At 42.0% G+C, this 10,593-nt stretch overlaps 1 long non-coding RNA gene across 1 annotated transcript; it reads left to right on the top strand.

The window, feature by feature from the left end:
- The first annotated feature begins 1,577 nt into the window (after nucleotides 1–1,577).
- Nucleotides 1,578–5,412, top strand: LOC127912055 (uncharacterized). The gene is made up of 3 exons (XR_008080309.1): nucleotides 1,578–1,642; nucleotides 3,405–3,464; nucleotides 5,388–5,412. It is a non-coding gene; the product is annotated as an uncharacterized LOC127912055 (long non-coding RNA).
- The last annotated feature ends 5,181 nt before the right edge of the window (nucleotides 5,413–10,593 follow it).

Below are 10,593 nucleotides of genomic sequence, written 5' to 3'. Positions count from 1 at the left end.
GGTTAGTGTTAGAGAACCAGTGATGGCTAGTTACGTTTAGGGTTAGAGAACCAGTGATGGCTAGTTACGTTTAGGGTTAGAGAACCAGTGATGGTTAGGTTTAGGGTTAGAGAACCAGTGATGGTTAGGTTTAGGGTTAGAGAACCAGTGATGGTTAGGTTTAGGGTTAGAGAACCAGTGATGGTTAGGTTTAGGGTTAGTGTTAGAGAACCAGTGGTGGTTAGGTTTAGGGTTAGTGTTAGAGAACCAGTGATGGTTAGGTTTAGGGTTAGTGTTAGAGAACCAGTGATGGTTAGGTTTGGGTTAGTGTTAGAGAACCAGTGATGGTTAGGTTTAGGGTTAGTGTTAGAGAACCAGTGATGGTTAGGTTTAGGGTTAGTGTTAGAGAACCAGTGATGGTTAGGTTTAGGGTTAGTGTTAGAGAACCAGTGATGGTTAGGTTTAGGGTTAGTGTTAGAGAACCAGTGATGGTTAGGTTTAGGGTTAGTGTTAGAGAACCAGTGATGGTTAGGTTTAGGGTTAGTGTTAGAGAACCAGTGATGGTTAGGTTTAGGGTTAGTGTTAGAGAACCAGTGATGGTTAGGTTTAGGGTTAGTGTTAGAGAACCAGTGATGGTTAGGTTTAGGGGGTTAGTGTTAGAGAACCAGTGATGGTTAGGTTTTATGGGTTAGTGTTAGAGAACCAGTGATGGAGGTTTGGTTAGGTGTTAGAGAACCAGTTAGGTTTAGGGTTAGTGTTAGAGAACCAGTGATGGTTAGGTTTAGGGTTAGAGAACCAGTGATGGTTAGGTTTAGGGTTAGTGTTAGAGAACCAGTGATGGTTAGGTTTAGGGTTAGTGTTAGAGAACCAGTGATGGTTAGGTTTAGGGTTAGTGTTAGAGAACCAGTGATGGTTAGGTTTAGGGTTAGTGTTAGAGAACCAGTGATGGTTAGGTTTAGGGTTAGTGTTAGAGAACCAGTGATGGTTAGGTTTAGGATTAGTGTTAGAGAACCAGTGATGGTTAGGTTTAGGGTTAGTGTTAGAGAACCAGTGATGGCTAGTTACGTTTAGGGTTTGAGAACCAGTGATGGTTAGGTTTAGGGTTAGTGTTAGAGAACCAGTGATGGTTAGGTTTAGGGTTAGTGTTAGAGAACCAGTGATGGCTAGTTACGTTTAGGGTTAGAGAACCAGTGATGGTTAGGTTTAGGGTTAGTGTTAGAGAACCAGTGATGGTTAGGTTTAGGGTTAGTGTTAGAGAACCAGTGATGGTTAGGTTTAGGGTTAGTGTTAGAGAACCAGTGATGGTTAGGTTTAGGGTTAGTGTTAGAGAACCAGTGATGGTTAGGTTTAGGGTTAGTGTTAGAGAACCAGTGATGGTTAGGTTTAGGGTTAGTGTTAGAGAACCAGTGATGGCTAGTTACGTTTAGGGTTAGAGAACCAGTGATAGTTAGGTTTAGGGTTAGTGTTAGAGAACCAGTGATGGTTAGGTTTAGGGTTAGTGTTAGAGAACCAGTGATGGTTAGGTTTAGGGTTAGTGTTAGAGAACCAGTGATGGTTAGGTTTAGGGTTAGTGTTAGAGAACCAGTGATGGCTAGTTACGTTTAGGGTTAGAGAACCAGTGATGGCTAGTTACGTTTAGGGTTAGAGAACCAGTGATGGTTAGGTTTAGGGTTAGAGAACCAGTGATGGTTAGTTAGAGAACCAGTAGTTTAGGTTTAGAGGGTTTAGAGAACCAGTGATGGTTAGGTTTAGGGTTAGTGTTAGAGAACCAGTGGTTTAGGTTTGGTTAGGTTTAGGGTTAGTGTTAGAGAACCAGTGATGGTTAGGTTTAGGGTTAGTGTTAGAGAACCAGTGATGGTTAGGTTTAGGGTTAGTGTTAGAGAACCAGTGATGGTTAGGTTTAGGGTTAGTGTTAGAGAACCAGTGATGGTTAGGTTTAGGGTTAGTGTTAGAGAACCAGTGATGGTTAGGTTTAGGGTTAGTGTTAGAGAACCAGTGATGGTTAGGTTTAGGGTTAGTGTTAGAGAACCAGTGATGGTTAGGTTTAGGGTTAGTGTTAGAGAACCAGTGATGGTTAGGTTTAGGGTTAGTGTTAGAGAACCAGTGATGGTTAGGTTTAGGTTTAGGGTTAGTGTTAGAGAACCAGTGATGGTTAGGTTTAGGGTTAGTGTTAGAGAACCAGTGATGGTTAGGTTTAGGATTAGTGTTAGAGAACCAGTGATGGGTTTAGGGTTAGTGTTAGGTTTAGGTTTAGGGTTAGTGTTAGAGAACCAGTGATGGTTAGGTTTAGGGTTAGTGTTAGAGAACCAGTGATGGTTAGGTTTAGGGTTAGTGTTAGAGAACCAGTGATGGCTTGTTACGTTAGGTTTAGGGTTAGGGTTAGAGAACCAGTGATGGTTAGGTTTAGGGTTAGTGTTAGAGAACCATGGAGAACTAGTTACCAGTGATGGTTAGGTTTAGGGTTAGGTTAGAGAACCAGTGATGGTTAGGTTTAGGGTTAGTGTTAGAGAACCAGTGATGGTTAGGTTTAGGGTTAGTGTTAGAGAACCAGTGATGGTTAGGTTTAGGGTTAGTGTTAGAGAACCAGTGATGGCTAGTTACGTTTAGGGTTAGAGAACCAGTGATGGTTAGGTTTAGGGTTAGTGTTAGAGAACCAGTGATGGTTAGGTTTAGGGTTAGTGTTAGAGAACCAGTGATGGTTAGGTTTAGGGTTAGTGTTAGAGAACCAGTGATGGTTAGGTTTAGGGTTAGTGTTAGAGAACCAGTGATGGTTAGGTTTAGGGTTAGTGTTAGAGAACCAGTGATGGTTAGGTTTAGGGTTAGTGTTAGAGAACCAGTGATGGGCTTTACGTTTAGGTTAGAGAACCAGTGATGGTTAGGTTTAGGTTTAGGGTTAGAGAACCAGTGATGGTTAGGTTTAGGGTTAGTGTTAGAGAACCAGTGATGGTTAGGTTTAGGGTTAGTGTTAGAGAACCAGTGATGGTTAGGTTTAGGGTTAGTGTTAGAGAACCAGTGATGGCTAGTTACGTTTAGGGTTAGAGAACCAGTGATGGTTAGGTTTAGGGTTAGTGTTAGAGAACCAGTGATGGTTAGGTTTAGGGTTAGTGTTAGAGAACCAGTGATGGTTAGGTTTAGGGTTAGTGTTAGAGAACCAGTGATGGCTAGTTACGTTTAGGGTTAGAGAACCAGTGATAGTTAGGTTTAGGGTTAGTGTTAGAGAACCAGTGATGGTTAGGTTTAGGGTTAGTGTTAGAGAACCAGTGATGGTTAGGTTTAGGGTTAGTGTTAGAGAACCAGTGATGGTTAGGTTTAGGGTTAGTGTTAGAGAACCAGTGATGGTTTAGGTTTAGTTAGTGTTAGAGAACCGTTTAGGGTTAGTGTTAGATGAACCAGTGTTTGGCTGTTAGAGAACCAGTGATGGTTAGGTTTAGGGTTAGAGAACCAGTGATGGTTAGGTTTAGGGTTAGAGAACCAGTGATGGTTAGGTTTAGGGTTAGTGTTAGAGAACCAGTGATGGTTAGGTTTAGGGTTAGTGTTAGAGAACCAGTGATGGTTAGGTTTAGGGTTAGTGTTAGAGAACCAGTGATGGTTAGGTTTAGGGTTAGTGTTAGAGAACCAGTGATGGTTAGGTTTAGGGTTAGTGTTAGAGAACCAGTGATGGTTAGGTTTAGGGGGTTAGTGTTAGAGAACCAGTGATGGTTAGGTTTAGGGTTAGTGTTAGAGAACCAGTGATGGTTAGGTTTAGGGTTAGTGTTAGAGAACCAGTGATGGTTAGGTTTAGGGTTAGTGTTAGAGAACCAGTGATGGTTAGGTTTAGGGTTAGTGTTAGAGAACCAGTGATGGTTAGGTTTAGGGTTAGTGTTAGAGAACCAGTGATGGTTAGGTTTAGGGTTAGTGTTAGAGAACCAGTGATGGTTAGGTTTAGGGTTAGTGTTAGAGAACCAGTGATGGTTAGGTTTAGGGTTAGTGTTAGAGAACCAGTGATGGTTAGGTTTAGGGTTAGTGTTAGAGAACCAGTGATGGTTAGGTTTAGGGTTAGTGTTAGAGAACCAGTGATGGTTAGGTTTAGGGTTAGTGTTAGAGAACCAGTGATGGTTGAGGGTTAGTGTTAGAGAACCAGTGATGCTTAGGTTTAGGTTTAGGGTTAGAGAACCAGTGATGGTTAGTTAGGTTTAGGGTTAGAGAACCAGTGATGGTTAGGTTTAGGGTTAGTGTTAGAGAACCAGTGATGGTTAGGTTTAGGGTTAGTGTTAGAGAACCAGTGATGGTTATGGTTTAGGGTTAGTGTTAGAGAACCAGTGATGGTTAGGTTTAGGGTTAGTGTTAGAGAACCAGTGATGGTTGGTTTAGTTACGTTTAGGGTTAGAGAACCAGTGATGAGTTAGGTTTAGGGTTAGTGTTAGAGAACCAGTGATGGTTAGGTTTAGGGTTAGTGTTAGAGAACCAGTGATGGTTAGGTTTAGGGTTAGTGTTAGAGAACCAGTGATGGTTAGGTTTATGGTTAGGGGTTAGTGTTAGAGAACCAGTGATGGCTAGTTACGTTTAGGGTTAGAGAACCAGTGATGGCTAGTTACGTTTAGGGTTAGAGAACCAGTGATGGTTAGGTTTAGGGTTAGAGAACCAGTGATGGTTAGGTTTAGGGTTAGGGTTAGAGAACCAGTGATGGTTAGGTTTAGGGGTTAGTGTTAGAGAACCAGTGGTGGTTAGGTTTAGGGTTAGTGTTAGAGAACCAGTGATGGTTAGGTTTAGGGTTAGTGTTAGAGAACCAGTGATGGTTAGGTTTAGGGTTAGTGTTAGAGAACCAGTGATGGTTAGGTTTAGGGTTAGTGTTAGAGAACCAGTGATGGTTAGGTTTAGGGTTAGTGTTAGAGAACCAGTGATGGTTAGGTTTAGGGTTAGTGTTAGAGAACCAGTGATGGTTAGGTTTAGGGTTAGTGTTAGAGAACCAGTGATGGTTAGGTTTAGGGTTAGTGTTAGAGAACCAGTGATGGTTAGGTTTAGGGTTAGTGTTAGAGAACCAGTGATGGTTAGGTTTAGGGTTAGTGTTAGAGAACCAGTGATGGTTAGGTTTAGGGTTAGTGTTAGAGAACCAGTGATGGTTAGGTTTAGGGTTAGTGTTAGAGAACCAGTGATGGTTAGGTTTATGGTTAGGGTTTAGTTTAGGGTTAGTGTTAGAGAACCAGTGATGGTTAGGTTTAGGGTTAGTGTTAGAGAACCAGTGATGGTTAGGTTTAGGGTTAGTGTTAGAGAACCAGTGATGGCTTAGGTTTACGTTTAGGGTTAGAGAACCAGTGATGGCTAGTTACGTTTAGGGTTAGAGAACCAGTGATGGTTAGGTTTAGGGTTAGTGTTAGAGAACCAGTGATGGTTAGGTTTAGGGTTAGTGTTAGAGAACCAGTGATGGTTAGGTTTAGGGTTAGTGTTAGAGAACCAGTGATGGCTAGTTACGTTTAGGGTTAGAGAACCAGTGATGGTTAGGTTTAGGGTTAGTGTTAGAGTGATGGTTAGTTTAGGGATGGTTAGAGAACCAGTGATGGTTAGGTTTAGGGTTAGTGTTAGAGAACCAGTGATGGTTAGGTTTAGGGTTAGTGTTAGAGAACCAGTGATGGTTAGGTTTAGAACCAGTGATGGTTAGTGTTAGAGAACCAGTGATGGTTAGGTTTAGGGTTAGTGTTAGAGAACCAGTGATGGTTAGGTTTAGGGTTAGTGTTAGAGAACCAGTGATGGTTAGGTTTAGGGTTAGGGTTAGAGAACCAGTGATGGTTAGGTTTAGGGTTAGTGTTAGAGAACCAGTGATGGTTAGGTTTAGGGTTAGTGTTAGAGAACCAGTGATGGCTAGTTACGTTTAGGGTTAGAGAACCAGTGATGGCTAGTTACGTTTAGGGTTAGAGAACCAGTGATGGTTAGGTTTAGGGGGTTAGAGAACCAGTGATGGTTAGGTTTAGGGTTTTAGAGAACCAGTGATGGGTTAGAGAACCAGTGATGGTTAGGTTTAGGGTTAGTGTTAGAGAACCAGTGGTGGTTAGGTTTAGGGTTAGTGTTAGAGAACCAGTGATGGTTAGGTTTAGGGTTAGTGTTAGAGAACCAGTGATGGTTAGGTTTAGGGTTAGTGTTAGAGAACCAGTGATGGTTAGGTTTAGGGTTAGTGTTAGAGAACCAGTGATGGTTAGGGGTTTAGTGATGGTTAGTGTTAGAGAACCAGTGATGGTTAGGTTTAGGGTTAGTGTTAGAGAACCAGTGATGGTTAGGTTTAGGGTTAGTGTTAGAGAACCAGTGATGGTTAGGTTTAGGGTTAGTGTTAGAGAACCAGTGATGGTTAGGTTTAGGGTTAGTGTTAGAGAACCAGTGATGGTTAGGTTTAGGGTTAGTGTTAGAGAACCAGTGATGGTTAGGTTTAGGGTTAGTGTTAGAGAACCAGTGATGGTTAGGTTTAGGATTAGTGTTAGAGAACCAGTGATGGTTAGGTTTAGTGATGGTTAGTTTGTTAGAGAACCAGTGATGGTTAGGTTTAGGTTAGTGTTAGAGAACCAGTGATGGTTAGGTTTAGGGTTAGTGTTAGAGAACCAGTGATGGCTTAGTGTTACGTTTAGGGTTAGAGAACCAGTGGATGGCTAGTTACGTTTAGGGTTAGAGAACCAGTGATGGTTAGGGGTTTAGAGAACCAGTGATGGTTTAGTTGTTAGGTTAGTGTTAGAGAACCAGTGATGGTTAGGTTTAGGGTTAGTGTTAGAGAACCAGTGATGGTTAGGTTTAGGGTTGAGTTTGGTTAGTGTTAGAGAACCAGTGATGGCTAGTTACGTTTAGGGTTAGAGAACCAGTGATGTTTAGGGTTAGTGTTAGAGAACCAGTGATGGTTAGGTTTAGGGTTAGTGTTAGAGAACCAGTGATGGTTAGGTTTAGGGTTAGTGTTAGAGAACCAGTGATGGTTAGGTTTAGGGTTAGTGTTAGAGAACCAGTGAGGTTTAGGGTTAGAGAACCAGTGATTTAGGGGTTAGTGTTAGAGAACCAGTGATGGTTAGGTTTAGGGTTAGTGTTAGAGAACCAGTTTGATGGCTGATGGTTAGGTTTAGGGTTAGAGAACCAGTGATGGTTAGGTTTAGGGTTAGTGTTAGAGAACCAGTGATGGTTAGGGTTTAGGGTTAGTGTTAGAGAACCAGTGATGGTTAGGTTTAGGGTTAGTGTTAGAGAACCAGTGATGGTTAGGTTTAGGGTTAGTGTTAGAGAACCAGTGATGGTTAGGTTTAGGGTTAGTGTTAGAGAACCAGTGATGGCTAGGTTTAGGGTTAGGGTTAGAGAACCAGTGATGGCTAGTTACGTTTAGGGTTAGAGAACCAGTGATGGTTAGGTTTAGGGTTAGAGAACCAGTGATGGTTAGGTTTAGGGTTAGAGAACCAGTGATGGTTAGGTTTAGGGGTTAGAGAACCAGTGATGGTTAGGTTTAGGGTTAGTGTTAGAGAACCAGTGGTGGTTAGGTTTAGGGTTAGTGTTAGAGAACCAGTGATGGTTAGGTTTAGGGTTAGTGTTAGAGAACCAGTGATGGTTAGGTTTAGGGTTAGTGTTAGAGAACCAGTGATGGTTAGGTTTAGGGTTAGTGTTAGAGAACCAGTGATGGTTAGGTTTAGGGTTAGTGTTAGAGAACCAGTGATGGTTAGGTTTAGGGTTAGTGTTAGTGTTAGAGAACCAGTGATGGTTAGGTTTAGGGTTAGTGTTAGAGAACCAGTGATGGTTAGGTTTAGGGTTAGTGTTAGAGAACCAGTGATGGTTAGGTTTAGGGTTAGTGTTAGAGAACCAGTGATGGTTAGGTTTAGGGTTAGTGTTAGAGAACCAGTGATGGTTAGGTTTAGGGTTAGTGTTAGAGAACCAGTGATGGTTAGGTTTAGGATTAGTGTTAGAGAACCAGTGATGGTTAGGTTTAGGGTTAGTGTTAGAGAACCAGTGATGGTTAGGTTTAGGATTAGTGTTAGAGAACCAGTGATGGTTAGGTTTAGGGTTAGTGTTAGAGAACCAGTGATGGCTTGTTACGTTTAGGGTTAGAGAACCAGTGATGGCTAGTTACGTTTAGGGTTAGAGAACCAGTGATGGTTAGGTTTAGGGTTAGTGTTAGAGAACCAGTGATGGTTAGGTTTAGGGTTAGTGTTAGAGAACCAGTGATGGTTAGGTTTAGGGTTAGTGTTAGAGAACCAGTGATGGCTAGTTACGTTTAGGGTTAGAGAACCAGTGATGTTTAGGGTTAGTGTTAGAGAACCAGTGATGGTTAGGTTTAGGGTTAGTGTTAGAGAACCAGTGATGGTTAGGTTTAGGGTTAGTGTTAGAGAACCAGTGATGGTTAGGTTTAGGGTTAGTGTTAGAGAACCAGTGATGGTTAGGTTTAGGGTTAGTGTTAGAGAACCAGTGATGGTTAGGTTTAGGGTTAGTGTTAGAGAACCAGTGATGGCTAGTTACGTTTAGGGTTAGAGAACCAGTGATGGTTAGGTTTAGGGTTAGTGTTAGAGAACCAGTGATGGTTAGGTTTAGGGTTAGTGTTAGAGAACCAGTGATGGCTAGTTACGTTTAGGGTTAGAGAACCAGTGATGGCTAGTTACGTTTAGGGTTAGAGAACCAGTGATGGTTAGGTTTAGGGTTAGAGAACCAGTGATGGTTAGGTTTAGGGTTAGAGAACCAGTGATGGTTAGGTTTAGGGTTAGTGTTAGAGAACCAGTGGTGGTTAGGTTTAGGGTTAGTGTTAGAGAACCAGTGATGGTTAGGTTTAGGGTTAGTGTTAGAGAACCAGTGATGGTTAGGTTTAGGGTTAGTGTTAGAGAACCAGTGATGGTTAGGTTTAGGGTTAGTGTTAGAGAACCAGTGATGGTTAGGTTTAGGGTTAGTGTTAGAGAACCAGTGATGGTTAGGTTTAGGGTTAGTGTTAGAGAACCAGTGATGGTTAGGTTTAGGGTTAGTGTTAGAGAACCAGTGATGGTTAGGTTTAGGGTTAGTGTTAGAGAACCAGTGATGGTTAGGTTTAGGGTTAGTGTTAGAGAACCAGTGATGGTTAGGTTTAGGGTTAGTGTTAGAGAACCAGTGATGGTTAGGTTTAGGGTTAGTGTTAGAGAACCAGTGATGGTTAGGTTTAGGATTAGTGTTAGAGAACCAGTGATGGTTAGGTTTAGGGTTAGTGTTAGAGAACCAGTGATGGTTAGGTTTAGGATTAGTGTTAGAGAACCAGTGATGGTTAGGTTTAGGGTTAGTGTTAGAGAACCAGTGATGGCTTGTTACGTTTAGGGTTAGAGAACCAGTGATGGCTAGTTACGTTTAGGGTTAGAGAACCAGTGATGGTTAGGTTTAGGGTTAGTGTTAGAGAACCAGTGATGGTTAGGTTTAGGGTTAGTGTTAGAGAACCAGTGATGGTTAGGTTTAGGGTTAGTGTTAGAGAACCAGTGATGGCTAGTTACGTTTAGGGTTAGAGAACCAGTGATGTTTAGGGTTAGTGTTAGAGAACCAGTGATGGTTAGGTTTAGGGTTAGTGTTAGAGAACCAGTGATGGTTAGGTTTAGGGTTAGTGTTAGAGAACCAGTGATGGTTAGGTTTAGGGTTAGTGTTAGAGAACCAGTGATGGTTAGGTTTAGGGTTAGTGTTAGAGAACCAGTGATGGTTAGGTTTAGGGTTAGTGTTAGAGAACCAGTGATGGCTAGTTACGTTTAGGGTTAGAGAACCAGTGATGGTTAGGTTTAGGGTTAGTGTTAGAGAACCAGTGATGGTTAGGTTTAGGGTTAGTGTTAGAGAACCAGTGATGGTTAGGTTTAGGGTTAGTGTTAGAGAACCAGTGATGGCTAGTTACGTTTAGGGTTAGAGAACCAGTGATGGTTAGGTTTAGGGTTAGTGTTAGAGAACCAGTGATGGTTGGTTTAGGTTTATGGTTAGGTTTAGGGTTAGTGTTAGAGAACCAGTGATGGTGATGGTTAGGTTTAGGGTTAGTGTTAGAGAACCAGTGATGGTTAGGTTTAGGGTTAGTGTTAGAGAACCAGTGATGGTTAGGTTTAGGGTTAGTGTTAGAGAACCAGTGATGGCTAGTTACGTTTAGGGTTAGAGAACCAGTGATGGCTAGTTACGTTTAGGGTTAGAGAACCAGTGATGGTTAGGTTTAGGGTTAGAGAACCAGTGATGGTTAGGTTTAGGGTTAGAGAACCAGTGATGGTTAGGTTTAGGGTGTTAGGTTTAGGTTAGTGTTAGAGAACCAGTGGTGGTTAGGTTTAGGGTTAGTGTTAGAGAACCAGTGATGGTTAGGTTTAGGGTTAGTGTTAGAGAACCAGTGATGGTTAGGTTTAGGGTTAGTGTTAGAGAACCAGTGATGGTTAGGTTTAGGGTTAGTGTTAGAGAACCAGTGATGGTTAGGTTTAGGGTTAGTGTTAGAGAACCAGTGATGGTTAGGTTTAGGGTTAGTGTTAGAGAACCAGTGATGGTTAGGTTTAGGGTTAGTGTTAGAGAACCAGTGATGGTTAGGTTTAGGGTTAGTGTTAGAGAACCAGTGATGGTTAGGTTTAGGGTTAGTGTTAGAGAACCAGTGATGGTTAGGTTTAGGGTTAGTGTTAGAGAACCAGTGATGGTTAGGTTTAGGGTTAGTGTTAGAGAACCAGTGAT

The sequence above is a fragment of the Oncorhynchus keta genome, chromosome 26 (assembly GCF_023373465.1).
Source record: "Oncorhynchus keta strain PuntledgeMale-10-30-2019 chromosome 26, Oket_V2, whole genome shotgun sequence".
Classification (NCBI taxonomy): domain Eukaryota; kingdom Metazoa; phylum Chordata; class Actinopteri; order Salmoniformes; family Salmonidae; genus Oncorhynchus; species Oncorhynchus keta.
Note: the sequence above shows the minus strand (reverse complement) of the source record. Positions and strands in the feature narration are given on the sequence as shown.